Source organism: Tenrec ecaudatus, chromosome 15, assembly GCF_050624435.1.
Source record: "Tenrec ecaudatus isolate mTenEca1 chromosome 15, mTenEca1.hap1, whole genome shotgun sequence".
Lineage (NCBI taxonomy): Eukaryota > Metazoa > Chordata > Mammalia > Afrosoricida > Tenrecidae > Tenrec > Tenrec ecaudatus.
In genome coordinates, this window is record NC_134544.1 from 80,861,020 (window position 1) to 80,877,812 (window position 16,793).

The following is a 16,793-nucleotide window of genomic DNA, read 5'->3' on the forward strand; positions in this document are numbered from 1 at the left end:
AAACCACCACTAAACAAAAGGGCCCCATAGGCAGGTATGCAGAATGATTTCAGAATGGAAATCAGCTGAGAGAGTGCCTATGTTCAACCCCCCTCTGTTTTCAACTTGTGCACCCATGGTGGTGTAGTGTGCTATGTGTTGGGTTGGTACCCACATGTTCAGCCATTCAAAACTGTAACTGGTCCACAGTAGAAAGATGAGACTTTCTACTCCCTTAAAGACTCGCAGTTTCAGAAACGCACCGGGCCTGTTGTACACTGCCCTATGGGAATATTTTGAGTCCAAATTGACTCAATGACAGTGATTTTTATTTTTAATGTACAACAGAAAAACAAAACAACAGAAAACATGCCCTGTGACCTCCGTACTCTGAGTTCAACATGGTCAGCATTTTTCTCTGAGACGGAAATGGTGACTTTGGGCTCATCACAATTTGGTCATGAACCTGAAAGTCCTCATTTGCATTTCTTGTAACTATCTCCTCTTTTGTTTTACTTTCTTGCTAGTGCTTCTTCATGCTCCATTTATTTTTCCAGTGTGGGATTTCCATGAATACTTATTGCTAATGTGCTTTTCATTTGGTGGGTGACCTTGGAGCTTCCCTCCCCAGGCCATGAAGACCTGGGTGCTCTTTGACTGCTTTGCTTGTACGTTTGAGAAAGGAAATCAAACAGTATTTGCAAACTCATCACAGAACCCCCCTGCATTGTTAGAATTTCCTTATCATGCCAAGGTTCACTGGCTAGTTTCCTAAAGTGATCATTTTATTTCTCCCTGTGCTAGTTCATGAAATGTAAATATGCATGTGTTACTGCTTAGGCTCCACCTTTGTTGCTTTTCTCATACAAGTTATGACCATGTAACCTTGTGCTTTTGTTTTGGTTAGTTGTTGTGGATTCATTTTCAATTCATAGCCACCTCATGTGTCCAGGGTAGAACTCAATTGGTTTTAGAATGGCATGCCCTCTCAGAACAGATTGGTCATGTTTTGCTTTGATTTGCTCAATGCTGTGCCTGCTCTGCCTGGGTGTTACATTTCTTCAATCAGTTGAATAAATGCAAGAGCCAGTTATATGGGCCTGAGGTAAGCAGTATTGTCTGAGGCTCCTGGCTTTTACAGGAAAATGAGTTCCAGTTATCTGAACTGAATACGAAGTTTTCTTCATCTCCTCATCGCACTACACAGATCTCTAGATCATCTCTGTAACCGATGACTGACGGAATGACAAACTGTCGGTGTATGAACAGAAATGTAGTTGCCAGGCACTTAGTGGTAGGTAGACATGGGAACCTGTATGCTGACTCGATTCAACAACTTACCATTTGAGCAGTACTGAACATGTACTTGATGGTTCTGACGTTCTTCAGCTATATCCCATTGGAAGCAACATCTACTTAAAAGAGACAAGAGACTAAATGAGCCAATGTGGCCATATTTTGGGGGAAATTGCTTCAAAATTGTGGTTGCGGAATAAATGCAGTGTTTTATCATGAACATGTTGTGTGGAAGAGACTCTAGTGGTTCATTGGTTGAATTGATTGGTTGAAGGCCATACCCTCTGCGGCTCCAGCATACAGGGCGCATCAAGATAAGACAATGAGGCTGCATGACGTACAGACTGGGAAACACTAACGAGCAGTTTGACTCCCTGTTAAATGGTCAAAATGAGTTAAAATGTACTTGACAGCACTACATTTGGTTTGGTTCTTCATAAAAGAATGGGAAGGCTTTAAAACATGGCACCTGATGCACTGCTGTGGATGAGATTTTGAAAGGCTTATTGGATCGACATTAGGTTACACTGTTGTTGCAGAATTGTAGGGTGACTGGGGCAGGTCATGTGACTTTATATTATAGCTAGTTGGCGACGCAGTGAAATTTTAGCATGAAAGTGAAACCTTTTCTATGTTTTTAGGTGGCATCGTGTCCATTCCAACCCCTAAACCCTCTATTTAACAGCATGAAACACTGTTCTGTCCTGCATCATCACAAATGTTCCCACGTTTGAGCCCATTGTGACAGCCCCTGTGTCGATCCATTTTGTTGAAGTCCTTTCTCTTCTTTGCCTCTCTCTCCCTTACCAAGCATGATGGCCTTCTCCAGGGACTGGTCTATCCATAAAAAATGTGGGAACAAAAGTCTGACAAGTCATAGAGGCCAGTCCCACAGCTGCGAGAATGCCAGTGGTCATCATGTTCAGCTAGTCTGCCTTCCATGATCTGCAAATGTGAAAAAATCTTTAAAAAATCTAAAATGTGAAAACATCTCAAAGCCTGGTGTGTGAGTACTAGGATCCTAACACAGTTTACCAGTCAAATGCATTGAAGTTCAGTCTACTTATATGAAAATTGGAATCTAACTACATTTTCCCAATCAGCAAAAAGGACATGCTATTATGATATTTCATCGATTGTGCTTTTTTGTCAGTATATCCTATGAGCTTGTTGTATATTTATGTGCGTGTCCAGTGTTTTTTGAGGGGAGCAGTCCATAATAATTACATGACAGTAGCTTTGTGTCTCAGAGTGGGAAAATTTGGAGGTTACCTATATTCTTTTTGTTCAGATACTTTTTTTAAAAAAATCTTTATATTAGGGGCTCATAGAACTCTTATCACAATCCATACATACAACAATTGTGTAAAGCACATTGTACATTCATTGCCCTCATCAATCTCAAAACATTTGCTGTCCACTTAAGCCCCTGGCATCTTACACTGCCCAGTATCTCCCTTCACCCCCTTTTCTGTTGTCCTTTCCCCAGTGAGGAGGTCACATGTAGATCCTTGTTAACGGTTTCCCATTTCCACCCCACCCTCCCTCCACCCTCCGGGTATCTCCACTCTCACCACTGATCCTGAATGGATCATCCGCCCTGTGTTTCCAGTTTACAGGTGATATCTATATTTTATTGTTAACTTTCACTCTGGCCAGTTTCCCCCTTTTTTTTTTTTTGCTCTGTTTCCCTGTTCAATAGAGTACAACAGTAGAGTGACTGGAAAGTAGTTGAATAACATAGACACACTACAGGAAATTTCATAATTCCTGAAATAATTATGTCTGTCAGCAGGTAACGCATCAGCTCTTGATAACGTAGAATTCTCCAAGAGGCTACCATGGATCCGGGGCTTTGGCATGCTACTTTGTTAGTTCATATCAGTAGCTCTCCAATAGCTAAGGAGGGACTACAGGGAGAAGTACAAATTCTGCAGTGTTTCCTAGTTGTTATCTTGCTTTTACCATGTGCTTCATGTTCTGATAAATATTCTGGTTGGTCCTGTGCAAGGAGGTGAATTTGTCTCCTCCCTCCAATGGAAGAGAGGATATGATGTGGAATTGAGGCTTTTTATTTTGGTCATTTATCTGATTTGTGTGTTCTGACTGTTCTCTATTCTGAAACAGAGATAGATAGGAATAAGGTTGCAGTTGGTCACAGACAAACTGTACAGAAATAAATTCATTATGCTAGAAGCATGCAGTCGTTGGGACAGCATGTAATTAGTGAGGAAATGTGTCTAGTGCAGCGGTTCTCAACCTTCCTAATGCTGCGGCCCTCTAATGCAGTTCCTCATGTGCGGTCACCCCCAACCCTAAAATTATTTTCATTACTGTAATTTTGATACTGTTGTGAATCAGGCAACCCCTGTGAAAGTGTCCTTCGAACCCCAAAGGGGTTGCAACCCACAGGTTGCGAACTGCTGATCTAGTGGGTTATTTAAACCCTGTTGGAAATCTTTAGTAGAACAAGACCCCTGTGTCTAATCCATGTGAAATGAAGTCTCTATTTCCCAGGACTGTCATCTTCATCCTTTCACATAGTGGAATGCATGGCACCTTGCTGAACCCGAGTATATGGGATATTTTAGGACACTGTAGCTGTTGAAGAGGTGGCCGTGGATTTCTCTTAGGAAGAATGGGCATTGCTGGACCTTTCTTAGAGGAAACTATAGAGACATGTGGGGATGGAAACTTTTAGAAACCTGATCTCAGTAGGTATGAATATTTTCATTAGAAAAGAAAATTGTGTGTGTGTGTGTGTGTGTGTGTGTGTGATACTCATTGATGCTACTGCAGTATGTGGCCTGAGTAATGGGAATACTTTGTTATATAAACAAGTGTAGGAATTTCCCCCATGAATCTAAAGCTTAGCGTTATAATAACTTCTTATGTCAAGTGTGACTATGAGTCTGCTAAGTTTCCTTATGCGTAATAATGCGAGTGTTGACCTTTGGTGCAGAGAGAGTATGTGTTCATTGTGCCTTGTAAGAACTCTGTGTATTTTACAAGGTTAATGTGATGACTTTCATTATTTATTTAGAATCATTTTATTGGGGGCTTGAATAAATCTTACCACAATCCATCCATACATCCATTGTGTGTCAAACACATTTGTACATATGTTGCCTCATCATTCGCAAAACATTTGCTTGCTACTTGAGCCCTTGGTATCAGTGCCTCATTTTTTCCCTCCCTCCCTGCTCCTCCTCCCTCATGAACCCTTGATAATTTATAAATTATTATTATTTTGTCATATCTTACAACTGTCCGACGTCTCCCTTCACCCATTTTAATGTTGTCCGTCCCCCCAGGGAGGAGGTTATATGTAGATCCTTGTCATCGGTTCCCCCTTTCTGTACCACCTTCCCTCCACCCTCCTGGTATCACCATTCTCACCACTGGTCCTGAAGGGACCTTCTGTCCTAGATTCCTTGTTTCCAGTTCCTATCTGTACCAGTGTCCATCCTCTGGTCTAGCTGAATTTGTAAGGTAGAATTGGAATCATGATAGTGGCTGGGGGCAGCATTTAGGAGCTAGAAGAAAGTTATATTTTTCATTCTTGCTACACTGTACCCTGACTGACTCGTCTTCTCCTTGTCACCCTTCTGTAAAGGGATGTCCAGATTCTTACAGATGGGCTTTGGGTCCCCAATCTGCACTCCCTTTCATTCACAATAATAGGATTTTTGTTCTTTGATGTCTGATACCTGATCCCTTAGACACCTGGTGATCACACAGGTTGCTGTGCTTCTTCCATGTGGGCTTTGTTGCTTCTCAGCTAGATGTCTGCTTGTTTACCTTCAAGCCTTTAAGACCTCAGATGCTATATCTTTTGGTAGCTGGGCACAATCAGCTTTCTTCACCCAATTTGCTTATGCACCCATTTGTTTTCAGTGATCGGGTTGGGAAGGTGAGCATCATGGAATGAGAGTTTAATAGAACAAAGTGTTCTTGCATTCAGGAAGCACTTGAGTGGAGACCCAATGTCCATCTGCTTACCTTAATACTAAACCTATACATATATGCACATAGATCTATTTCCCCATCATCACATGTAAATATATTTGCATATGTGCATGCCTGTATTTAGATCTCTATAAATGTCATTTGCCTCCTAGCTCCTTCCTCTATTTCCTTTCACTTTCCTCTTGTCCCACTATCATGCTCAGTCTTCATTTGGGTTTCAGTAATTCCTCTCAGTTACATTGCCCTTCATCAATCCCTACCAGGCATCTACACCCTCCTTGCCACTGATTTTGTGTCAGAGGAAAGGCCAGCCCCTAACACATCAACACGGATCCGGTAGGAGCAATTTACAGTATTGATAAGTAAAGAGTATAGTAAAGTCATAGCATGAGAGAAAGAAGAGAGATTGAAATAATAGAGTCAGACGCATTTCATGGTAGCATGCTTATCTCAGCCTCACTTGGTGGTCCGCATGCAGAGAGAGAGATTTATTGCTAACCAAGTTTTTTATATTCTCTGGGGATGGGCAAGCCCCCTAATTATAGGTGAAGACATACATCACAGGAAAGGGTTGTGCTATGGGTAATGCAGTAATGGCAGGGGGGTGATCTCGGGGTTCAAATGCTATTGGAAGAGGAGGGAATAAGGATATACATTTGACAAGATGGGCAGACCCGAAATGTATAAGAGTGGCCTAACTTTGGCTGTTACTGAGCAGATTTGACCTGTTCTCTGGCTCACTATAGAAACCATTATCAGTAGGGTATAAACCCACCCTGCAGAGACCAAACTGAAGCCTTTAGGGAGAAGTAGCCCATTGTCCTTAACAGCAGGGAGTGGGCCCTATTTGTGGTGGGACCAGACAGTAGTCTGGCAACTGATTGCCTTCAGGGAGGTAACTTGACAATCATTTACCATTAAATGATAGCAGTATCCTAAGTCTTACATATATTTGTGGAGATGACTTGGGAGAAATGTTTCCCATAATTTTGGATCACTTATTGTTCCCTTGTCCCTGGGTTGGTTAACACCCACTGATAACACCACTTCCTTCACCCCACCTTTTTCCCCTTCCCCCTCCCCCTCCAACCATGGGTCCCATTGTTTTCTTCTCAGCATCATTTATCCAGCCTATCTTATCTAGATAGACCTGCAGAGATAATATGCACAGGCACACACAAAAAGCAAAACAAAGCAACAAAAGAAAACAAAAAAAGAAAAGCCTGTAAAAAGTTCAAGGTCTGTTTATTGACCTTTAGGAGTGTTTTCCTGTGTAGTCTGATGGGCTGCCACACCCTGGCCCAAAAGTCTGTTTTTGGTACTCCCTTGGGACTTCCTCACTCTGCTCCCCTTGTTCTGTTGCACGCCCTTAGTGTTTTGCCTTGGTGTGGTGGGGTCAGATTGGATGCAATTCTCACACAGTGTCTCCAGTGTTGTCTGCTGTAGGACTATGGGTAAGTGAGGGATGTCATATCTCATAGTGGGGCCAGCCATAGGTCCTCTCTTTGCATTGGCTGCTCTGAGTGGGGATATTGTCCTTAACGCTTGGTTGGCCAGGATGTGTTTCACTCTCTCTTCCTCCCTCTTCATTTTCTCCCACATGCTCTGATCAGTCATGTCCCTCTCCCTGATCTGTAGCCTCATTGTTGTCCTTTGAAGTAAATTCTTATGCAGGGAGGGGTAGCTGACCTTGTAGTTAGGATTAGGGGTGGCCCCTCAGTACTTTTCTTATAAATAGATTTTCACCCACCTAAAATCCACAGACTTAGAGGAACATAGGATTGGCTTGGTGTCATGGAATTGGTGATTATCTTTTCACACTCCTTGTGCTGTGCCTTTCTCCAAGAGCAGCATGTCAGATACACCTTTTTTGCCCTCATATGACACTAATGTGATGGGAACCTGCCTTAGGCTGGGTTGTCTAGAAAAATAAAACTATAGACACTTACACATGCATAAGAAAGAGCTTATTATCAGGAGAATATAACAGCCCAGTCCAACTGAAGCTCATGGGTCCAATGCTAGCTGAAGCATCCATGGCTCAGTGTGTTCAAGTCCCCAAACTTCAGTTTTTGGGTGAACATCAATCCTTTCTGCTCTCAAGCTTAATATATATATGTCTGTATATCATATACATATATGTATGTCTATATATGAAACTATATAATCACTCTAATATTATATGTGTCCAGAAATTCCTTGTTTTAATTCATCAGTATATAAGGACCTTCAACACTACAGAAAACTACAGGACTCTAAATCCATGACTTTCACCACAGAATGGGTGGAAACAAATTCCCCATTTCAAGGTTCTAATCTGAATAATTTTTTACTTTTCTGTAGGATAAATGCTATAATTTTTGTCATGCTGTATTTTCTTTTTCCTCGTTTCTTGAATCATTTATTGGGGGCTTGTACAACTCATCACAACACACACATCCATCCATTGTGTCAAGCACATTTGTACATTTGTTGGCATCATCGGTCTCAAAACATTTCTTCCTACTTGAGCCCTTCGTATCAGCTTCTCATTTTTATTCCCTCCCTCATGAACCCTTGATAATTTATGAATTACTATTTTTTCATGTCTTACACTGACCAAGGTCTTCCTTCACCCACTTTTCTGTTGTCCATTCCCCTGGGAGGGGGTTATAGATAGATCATTGTGATAGGTTCCCTATTTCTCCCCCCACTTTCCCCTTCCCCTCCTGATTAGCAATTAATAGTGAATAAGTACCAAGAGTTATTTCAGCGTGTTGAAATGTAGTCTACTACGTTTTAATATTTATTAGCGATTTATGCCATATCGTGAATATTTTATGGATATGATAATTAAATTATGTTTAGAGGAATTTTTATTTCTTTTTGGAAGCCTCTTCCTTAAAAAAAATGTTAACCTGATTGCTCTAGTTAGAACATACAGTCAATTTTTAATATCACTGGTAACAGTGGACATACATGTTTGTCCATTTTCTGACGTAGAGTGATGTTTTTTTCAAGTATGACATTTTGACTGTTTCTTTTTAGGAATGTATATTAGTATGTTAACATATTGAGCTATATCTGTTTTATATTAGATTTGTAGAGGTTTATTTTCTTAGCATTAAAAGCCTTTGGCTTGGCTTAGTATGTTTTATGTGTCTATTTAGATTATTTATTCATTTTTTACATTAATTGGTATATTACAGTACTTATTTTCTTATATCAAATCAACTGTAGGATAGATTCCAATTAATCATTGTATATAATTATGTTCATGTGTTTTCTGACTGAATTCCCAATATTTTCAAGAACTTTTTCATGTAGATCCATTATCAATATTGATCTACGGTTTTCTTAAAGTATCATCTGACCTTGTTAACAGGTTACTACTGGTCTCATAGAAAATGTTAGTAAGTATACTCTCACAATCATTGTTATGTTTCACCCAATAATGTGAACTTAGACAAAACACATAAAGTGTTTATTCATATTGTGTGAATACTCTGGTATCTAGCTGCCAGAATCTTAAACTTTTATCTGCCTTATACTTAGCCTTGAAGTTTCTCATGGAATTTAATTTTGATTCATTTGATTATAGACCTTTTGAGCATTCTGAAACCCACTCAACTCTCATAGATCACTTGCTCTGGCTGGATCCTCTGGTCTTGTTAGCTGACCCTTCAGTGTAGAGTGAAATGTTTTAATGACTACTCTTGACAGACAAGTAGTCACTCACACCTGAGACTATGGATGGGACATCCTTGAACCCAAGCCAATAAGCCCATTCCTACAGTGTGTGTTGTTTGCCTTCAGTCAGCATTACCTAGAAAGTTCAGAATCCAGAATCTAGGCCAAGCTGACAAAATTGTTGATAAGTCATCTCTTTTCTGGATCCCTCTGTACTTTTAAGCTTCTGCCCTTTACCTACCCCTTGCCATTCCTTGACTGTAGGCTGCAGGCTTTCCCAAAGGCTTTAAAATTGGACATGCGTAAACCCAAGAACTTAAAGAGAGTAGCAAATAAGCATTCCCCTGTCAGGTTTTCTTGTTTAGGATATCTCTGTGTTGGCCAAGGCACCTCTAGGATGTCCTATTGGTGTCCCTCTGTCTCTTGTTGTCCGCCTGTACAAAAACTTTCTCTACTTACCACACTATTGTGTATAAATGGGCTACCCAACCTTAGCCATTTCTTCACACAGAATAGATATTGTAAAGAATACCCAGGATGCAAGGGGATTGGGGCAGGTTATACTTGATGACAAGCTCAGCCTGGGATGGAGTGGCATGTATGAGCATGATTCAGCTTGATCGCTTTAGCCAGTATGTCAAGGGTTACAGTCTGAGGTACAGTATGGGCTGGTAAAGAACATTCTTCCTAAAATATTCCTTTCTTCAGTTAAATTGCTGGTGAAAGGAAGATATTTACCTTCAATGGAGCTTTAGAATCTTTAGGCCTTAAATACTTCCACTTTATTCTAAAAATAAATATTGTATATATAGGATGTGAATCCAAACTTGATAATGATATTTGAGAAATTAGTAAAATTGCTCTCTAAAGGTAGAGTGGTCTTTTGTTTAATGCAAACACCCTCAGCTTGGAGCATGATTTTGATCCTAGGTGGTGGGGGTGGTCACTATTTAGCGCAAGAAGTACAGGCCTGATATGCCTTTTACACCATTGCCTCCTCTTCTTTTTCAGATCAAAGATTTGCCACAGAGAAATGGAGTTAGAAATCTGTTACTACTGTCTTGCACTTTGAAGCATGACAAGGAAGGATGTCAACTTCTAACTGGGTTGTGAACCAAATCCATTCACCTGACACCAAGCAGGGTGAGCATCCCTGGGGTTCCTGGGGGCAGCGCTGGGCAGAGGAACTAGAGGAGAAGGAGGATGGATCTGGGCTTCCTGGAGTCTGAACCCAGGAAAGCACCAGTGTACAAGGACCCAAGCTGCCCCAATGGTCAGGGTGCGAGCAACTTGCGCATCTCCATGAATGATAGAATTCACTGGTTACAAAACCATTTATAATTAGAACTTAAATTATGAGCATTCCAATTTGAAAAAGGCTGGTGCCACAATGGTTACAGTTTGGACTGCTAACTCGAAGGTTAGCGGTTCAGAATTACAAGTCACCCTGGGGAGAAAGGCAGAGTTTCCAATATTGTAAAGAGTTACAGTCTCAGAAATCCACAAGGGGCCATTCCACCTCCTTTTAAAGGGTCGCTGTAACCAGAATCCACTCGCTGGCACTGAATTGTGTTTAAGGTTTTCGTTGCGGATGACAGTGACAACTCTGTCCATTTGCTGCATCCCCACTTTGATTAAGCCTCCTTGAATTCTTTCTAATCATTAACCAAGAATGTAGATCATCTTCCCCTTGGGGAGAATGCCTTAGAAAATAGATTGCCTGCACTCCTCTCCAGCCAGCCCCCTCCAAGGGCCTGCCTAGATGTGTCCTTGATGGAGCTCACCTTACTGAAGGCAGCACAGGGGCTGTTGTCATGAATCTGGCCTTGATTGCCTCAGTTTGAAGGGCCTGGACGATTCGTGTAAGTCCTTCTATCCAAAATGTGCATGTCCCAATTATGGTCCCATTCCTGCTGCTACAGTCCCACCTGTAGCTGTGATGTATTGATCTGTCACCAATCATGGTCTGTGACATGGCCTTTTGTTCTGTGCCCTGCTTATTCCAGGGTCTCGACTGTGCATTTGAACTACTAATGGCTTCCCTTATCCATATGATGTATGTGTGTGTATCTTTTGTTGTCTCTTAAAGTTTAATAAATGTTCTCCTTAAATTATATTTGACAGTGGGATTACTTTTCTACCCTAAAGCACAATTTAGGATCATCAGTGACTCAAGGTACAGTTCTTTGGGACAGCATCTTGACAGCCACCCTGCAGGTGAGGTCAGGCCCTGCAACCCCCCTGGCTTCTGTCCTGAATGGGCATGTTACAAAGGTCTTTTAGTTCTACGGATAAATGCTCTCTCTGCACCTTAGCCACCAAACACACTCATCTCTATGTGGGTTGGCAAATCTAGTGACCCAGATAAGTACTCAGATGTACCCCCAGTTCACCTCCTAGCCTCCTGCCCAAAGGCACTCAGGTCTCTTGTTCTGTGGCCTGGGAATCCTACTGGTCTGTCTCAGTCTCTTGGTTCTGCTGCCACCATGTCTCTGTTGCTGCTTCTCCCCATCACTTCCTCTCTTGTGTCACAGCTCCCTATCTTCTGGATTGAAAAGTTTTAGTGCAAGAATCTAGGATCCAAAGGCCTCTACTTCTGCCTCTTCTTTTTTGATGGTAGTGAGATCCCAGTTTCTGTCTCTGAAAGGACTCAATTACTCCTAACATGATTTCCAATGTGACTAATTCTCAGGTTTGGTTTCAGACAGTTTATTTACATAACCACAAGGTACAAAGGTACCAATATATTGTTGGGTAAACTGCCCAATTCTCTTGAAGCAAAAAAAAAACAAACTCACTGCCATCAAGTTAACACTGACTCTTAGCGAGCCTATAGGACAGGGTGGAATAGCCCCTGTGAGTTTCCAAGATTGTAACTCTGTAGCGGAGTAGAAAGCCATGTCACTCATGGTAGAAGGAAGCCCCATCCTGCTTTCGAGGAGAAATTGGTGGTTTCCACCTGCTGACCTTGCAGTTGGCAGCCCGACAGTCACCACTTTGCCACCAAGGCTCCTTTGCCTCGTTCGCATTGGCAGGAGACAAACCCACGTAAATGATTTGGAAGAAGTTCAGGGGACATAGCTAGAAAGACTGTATACTTGTATAGGCCAATGTCTAACTCAGTGATTTTCAGCCTTCCTAATGCCGTGCCCCTTTAATGTAGTTCCTCATGTTGTGACCCTCCAACAATAAAATTATTTTTGTTGCTACTTCATAACAATAATTTTGCCACTGTTATGAATCAGGTGACCCCTGTGAAACGGCCGTTCGACCCCCAAAGCGGTCTGTACCCACAGGTTCAGAACCGTTGATCTCACTGCATTAGGAACTACAAATAATGCTACCTTAAAATGTTGATCTCTATTGGGATTCAAAGTGCACTTACTATTGAGGGAAGTATACTTCTTTATTTCAAAATATATACATAAATTTCAGTCTGACAGATGCCATGTGTTTATTATGGAGCCTTGGATTTGACATGTGTTAACAGTTGGACTGCTATCCTCAAGGTCAGAGGTACACACCCATTAGCTTCCTGTCCTGACTTTAGAGTCTCGGAAGCTCTGTACAGCAGTTCTCCTGGGTCCTAGCTGCAGATTATATGTCTAACTCTACAGGATGGTGAGTTTTAAAGTGTTTCTAAGTAATTATACAATTTCTAGTTCTTATATAAAATAATTTTTTATTTGTAATAGCTGTTTATATAGCCCATTTTAAATGTTTCCAGATGCTTAACATAGTCATCTTCAAAGTTCATTGATTTGTTAGTCTCCTGGAGAGTCACACAGTAAGGAATTAGTAGTTCTGTTTGGGGTGAGGTAGGGATCCAACTTTTTGGTTTCTTCCTTTTTGACAATTATATTTGATTGCCCAATCTCTATTTGTTATAAAGTCATCTTATATTCACATGTTTGAAAATTTTGAGTTTTACATTTATTGCTCATTCAGGGGTCCTCGAACTACAGCCCGTGGGCCATATGCGGCCTGCCAAGGACATTTATAAGGCCCGCCAGGTGTTTTTGCCGCTGCTGCCTATCCTGCTTAGCAGCTGACTCTCCCAGTGTGCCTAGGAATTTGTTCAAAGTTTTTTTTTTAAAAACTGTAGTCCGGTCTTCCAACGGTCTGAGGGACAGTGAACTGTATCAAAAGTTTAAAGACCCCTGGCTCATGTTATAAGCATGCTTTCCATCACTCAATAAGGGCATCATTAACATTATTGGGGACATGGTGTAAGAAGAGGGACAAAATAACATCATCTGGACCTACACATTATGTGTTACTCACATTGTATTCTCTCATCAGCCTGCAGATTGGGCATCACCAGGAGCATAGAGAAAGAAGGAAGAAGAGCCTGACTGGGATATTATTATTTTCGGGAGATCCTCATGAGAGATTGTAATTTGTGAACATAATTGAAGCTGATCCAGATGGGACAAACATAGAGCATCCCATTTGCCGGCATTGTCGTTAGGACCAAAGAAAATGACCAAGGCCCAGGTGATTCTGAAGTGTTTTATCCTTTTCTGTATTTTCCTACTGGGATGGTAGAAGCCTGTATAATAATGATTCAGCTCAGTGGAAAAGTCGAAATTTGAAATTAGAGATAAGCTTTGACTCTGACTTTGACATTTGACTGGAGAAGATTGAGAATATAATGATCATAGGATTAATATATCAATGAGGATTCTTTGGATGGCATTATCTTCCAACTCATAATGCATCTTTCTATGGCCAGCTCATGAGAATCTTTCAATTGATACGCTATACGTAGTTTTTAAGGAGAAATAAAACCACATCTTTAGGAGAATTCACTATTCTGTCAGATTTTTGTCTGAATAATTGTCTTTAACGCTTCTCTCTAAAGGTGGTATTTACACATTTCCTAAACAGGAGCATTCTCATTAATTCATCTAAAACGGGCCTTGTAGCGATACTGGTTTAAAATTGGTTGACACCTTCTCACCTCCTCTAACTATACCTGCAGGTGAGAGGATCAACCATCAGCACCAGCTCTGATTCCTATACAGGAGAGCTTAAACATACCTGTACCCTCCAATGGTTTTCCAGTTCTGACACCAGTATCTTTGCCACAGCCCTCTTCTACTCAGCTCATTAATTTTTTGCACTTGCCATGGACTAATTGCAGCCCAGAGTCACAGTTACATGTTTTATTCAGTACCAGAATATAATTTGGTGTCAGAATCAATAGGCTACACATTGGGATTCATATTACAGAACCATGTAGCAAATTTGATCTTCTTCAGGGAAGGGAAGGTCTGTTCCCTCTGTCCCTCTCAGACATTTTACATCCTGAAGTTAGGCTAATTTCTTACTTCCATCTGTATAGACCCCTCTTAACTCCTTAGGGATATCCTCCTCTTGATCTTGCCTGCCTGCTCCACTATCTTGGCTGAAAATCCTTTCTGGACCCATCACCATTGGCTCTGTCACCGTGTCCCATCTACCCTGGTCATTGTCTCCATTACACAGCTCTTAACCAGTGAATAGTACAGTTCCTTTTGCAGCAGCAGCAGTAGACCAGTCCCTATGAGGTAGAGGTTCAAGATGCTGCATGATTTGCTCTGCAGCATCTCACAAAACTCAATAGCCATGCAGAAAACAAATACCTCTTCAAGATGTGGAAGCTGGTGAGTCCCAAATCTATATGGTGGTCAGGTATCAGTCTGTAGGGTTCTCCTCATTCATGTGTTTGCCATGGATGATGAACTAGATCATCAGGTCAGACCACAGTCCACTGCCTCACAAGGTGAAGTTGTTGAATCTGGTCAAATAATAGGTTGACGTGGCTGAGGAACCCAAATGGGAATGTCATGCAGCAGACTGTTGGCTCATAGAGTCGAGGGAGCACTCAAGTCAGGTCACACAGGTGGCCTGCAATTGCCATTCAAGGAAATGGCTCATGAATTTCCGGAAGCTGGCAAATCTCTAATCCAAGGGTTCATTCTGAACTCCGTGGCTGCAGGGGCTAACAAAACCAAATCAACAGATCAGATGACAGGCCAATGTGTCTGTCTCTTCTCAAACCATGCCTGCACACAGTTCTCTTTCTCTCTTGATGTGATGGCTTCTTTGCCCAACCTAGCACCTTCCCTGCCCAGGGCTCCAGAGGTCAAGCCAGTGGAAGAGAACTGCAAGGGAGAGCATGTGGTGAAAGATGGCAGGTCCAAGAGGACCTTGCAATTAAAGTTAAGACAAAACTGTGTGAAGGTGACTGAGAAGAATTTGTCCTAAGGTTGTCAAGAGGAGCTTGTGCTCCTCTTAAGAACTTAAGAACTTATAAAGTTATTCTGCATTCAGGAAGGGAGATATTGCCTATGAACTTTCTGATCTTGGTTCTGAGCTATAGCTTCTTGTTTCTGACCCCAAGATGTACCTGTTTCATTAATAGACCACTTTGATCTATTGAGTTTTGTGTGGCCATAGCAACAGATTTTCAAACCCAGAAGTGAGACAAAGAGTGGTGTGGGAGGAATGACTTGGGTAAGAGTTGACAAAAAATGTTGGTGAACTGAGGTGTGTTTGACCGCCCCCATCTGAACTGTTCCTGATAATCATTGCCACTGGAGATACCGAGCCTTTTATAATGATGATACTGCTAGACCTCCCAATTCCATTTCACAATGTACTGTAAACTTGTTTTGTCAATATAAACAAGTGTGTGTGAATATAAATCTACTTTGTGTGAATATAAATCTCAGCTATTTCTAGCTCATTCAGATAATTTCACTAGTATTCAAAATTCTAATTTTATGAGTGGGTGCATTATTTTGGGGCATGGAGGTCCCCAAGACTTGAACGGTGATCCTCAGGTGTGACATTGCAATTGTGGCAAATATTAAAGACAGACCAGTGGGGCACGGGGCTCCTCATCCTATGTCAGGACTGAGAAAGTGAATGTATTTTCCAGTGGGTATAGGTACTGGAGTTTTCAGATCTTTCCATAAGGTGTACACGTCATGCAATTAGTGTATACATAGTCAATGGGTAATAATATCATAAGTGGGTAACATAATAAATAAGCAAGATTGTGACTCACCATCTTGACCTAGTGCTAGTTGACTTGAAACCCACTCTGTGCCCTCCCCAGGCATTTGCTACATTTATGGTGGGTTGGCTACAGAACCTGATTGCTCTGATCTACAGAGAACCTTCAGGCATAGTGAAGTAGCCCGGCACAGAAATGATTCATCTACTATGGGAGCTCCTTTAAGACTGCTCCTTAATGGAGAGTTATTGTAGGGGGTGGGGGTGGGGCACATTATTTGGCCTGGAAAATGTGTATTTGAAAATATTTCTTGCAGCTTGTCAAATTCAGTGCCGGCTCCGCCCATGGCTGGCACTGGCCCAAAAGGCTGCCACAGAGACACTGTAACTCATGGGCCCTGTTCCTCTGCTGCGGCTCAGGGATAAATTTTGTTACAGACATTCAGAAGAAAAAAAAAAGAAAGAAAATATTTCTTTCTCAGAACAAAGGAGATCTTTCTGAAAATAGGGCTAGTTTTCCATCCCCATAATTATGAATGTAGAAATAAAGTTAAATACTTTCTACCATGTCCTAAGTTTACCACGCATTATGGATTGTACAGTTTTTACTACTGTTTTGCTTTCTTTAAGATATTTTTTAAAAATCTTCAAATGGAAAATACACCATTAAATCGACTCCTCTTACTGCAGGAATCAGTGACATTCAATGATGTGGCTGTAAAGTTCACTTGGGAGGAATGGCAGCTCCTGAACCCTGCTCAGAAATCCCTATATCAGGATGTAATGTTGGAGAACTATCGCAACCTGGTTTCTGTCGGTGAGTATCCTGAAGTCATTGGCTTTTCCTAGCTTATGTGTTCAAATCTTTGTAGTGT

At 41.4% G+C, this 16,793-nt stretch overlaps 1 non-coding gene across 1 annotated transcript; it reads left to right on the forward strand.

Moving 5' to 3' along the window:
* The first annotated feature begins 16,230 nt into the window (after positions 1–16,230).
* On the forward strand, positions 16,231–16,362 carry LOC142428398 (small nucleolar RNA SNORA5). The gene has a single exon (XR_012780305.1). It is a non-coding gene; the product is annotated as a small nucleolar RNA SNORA5 (small nucleolar RNA).
* Positions 16,363–16,793: the final 431 nt, after the last annotated feature.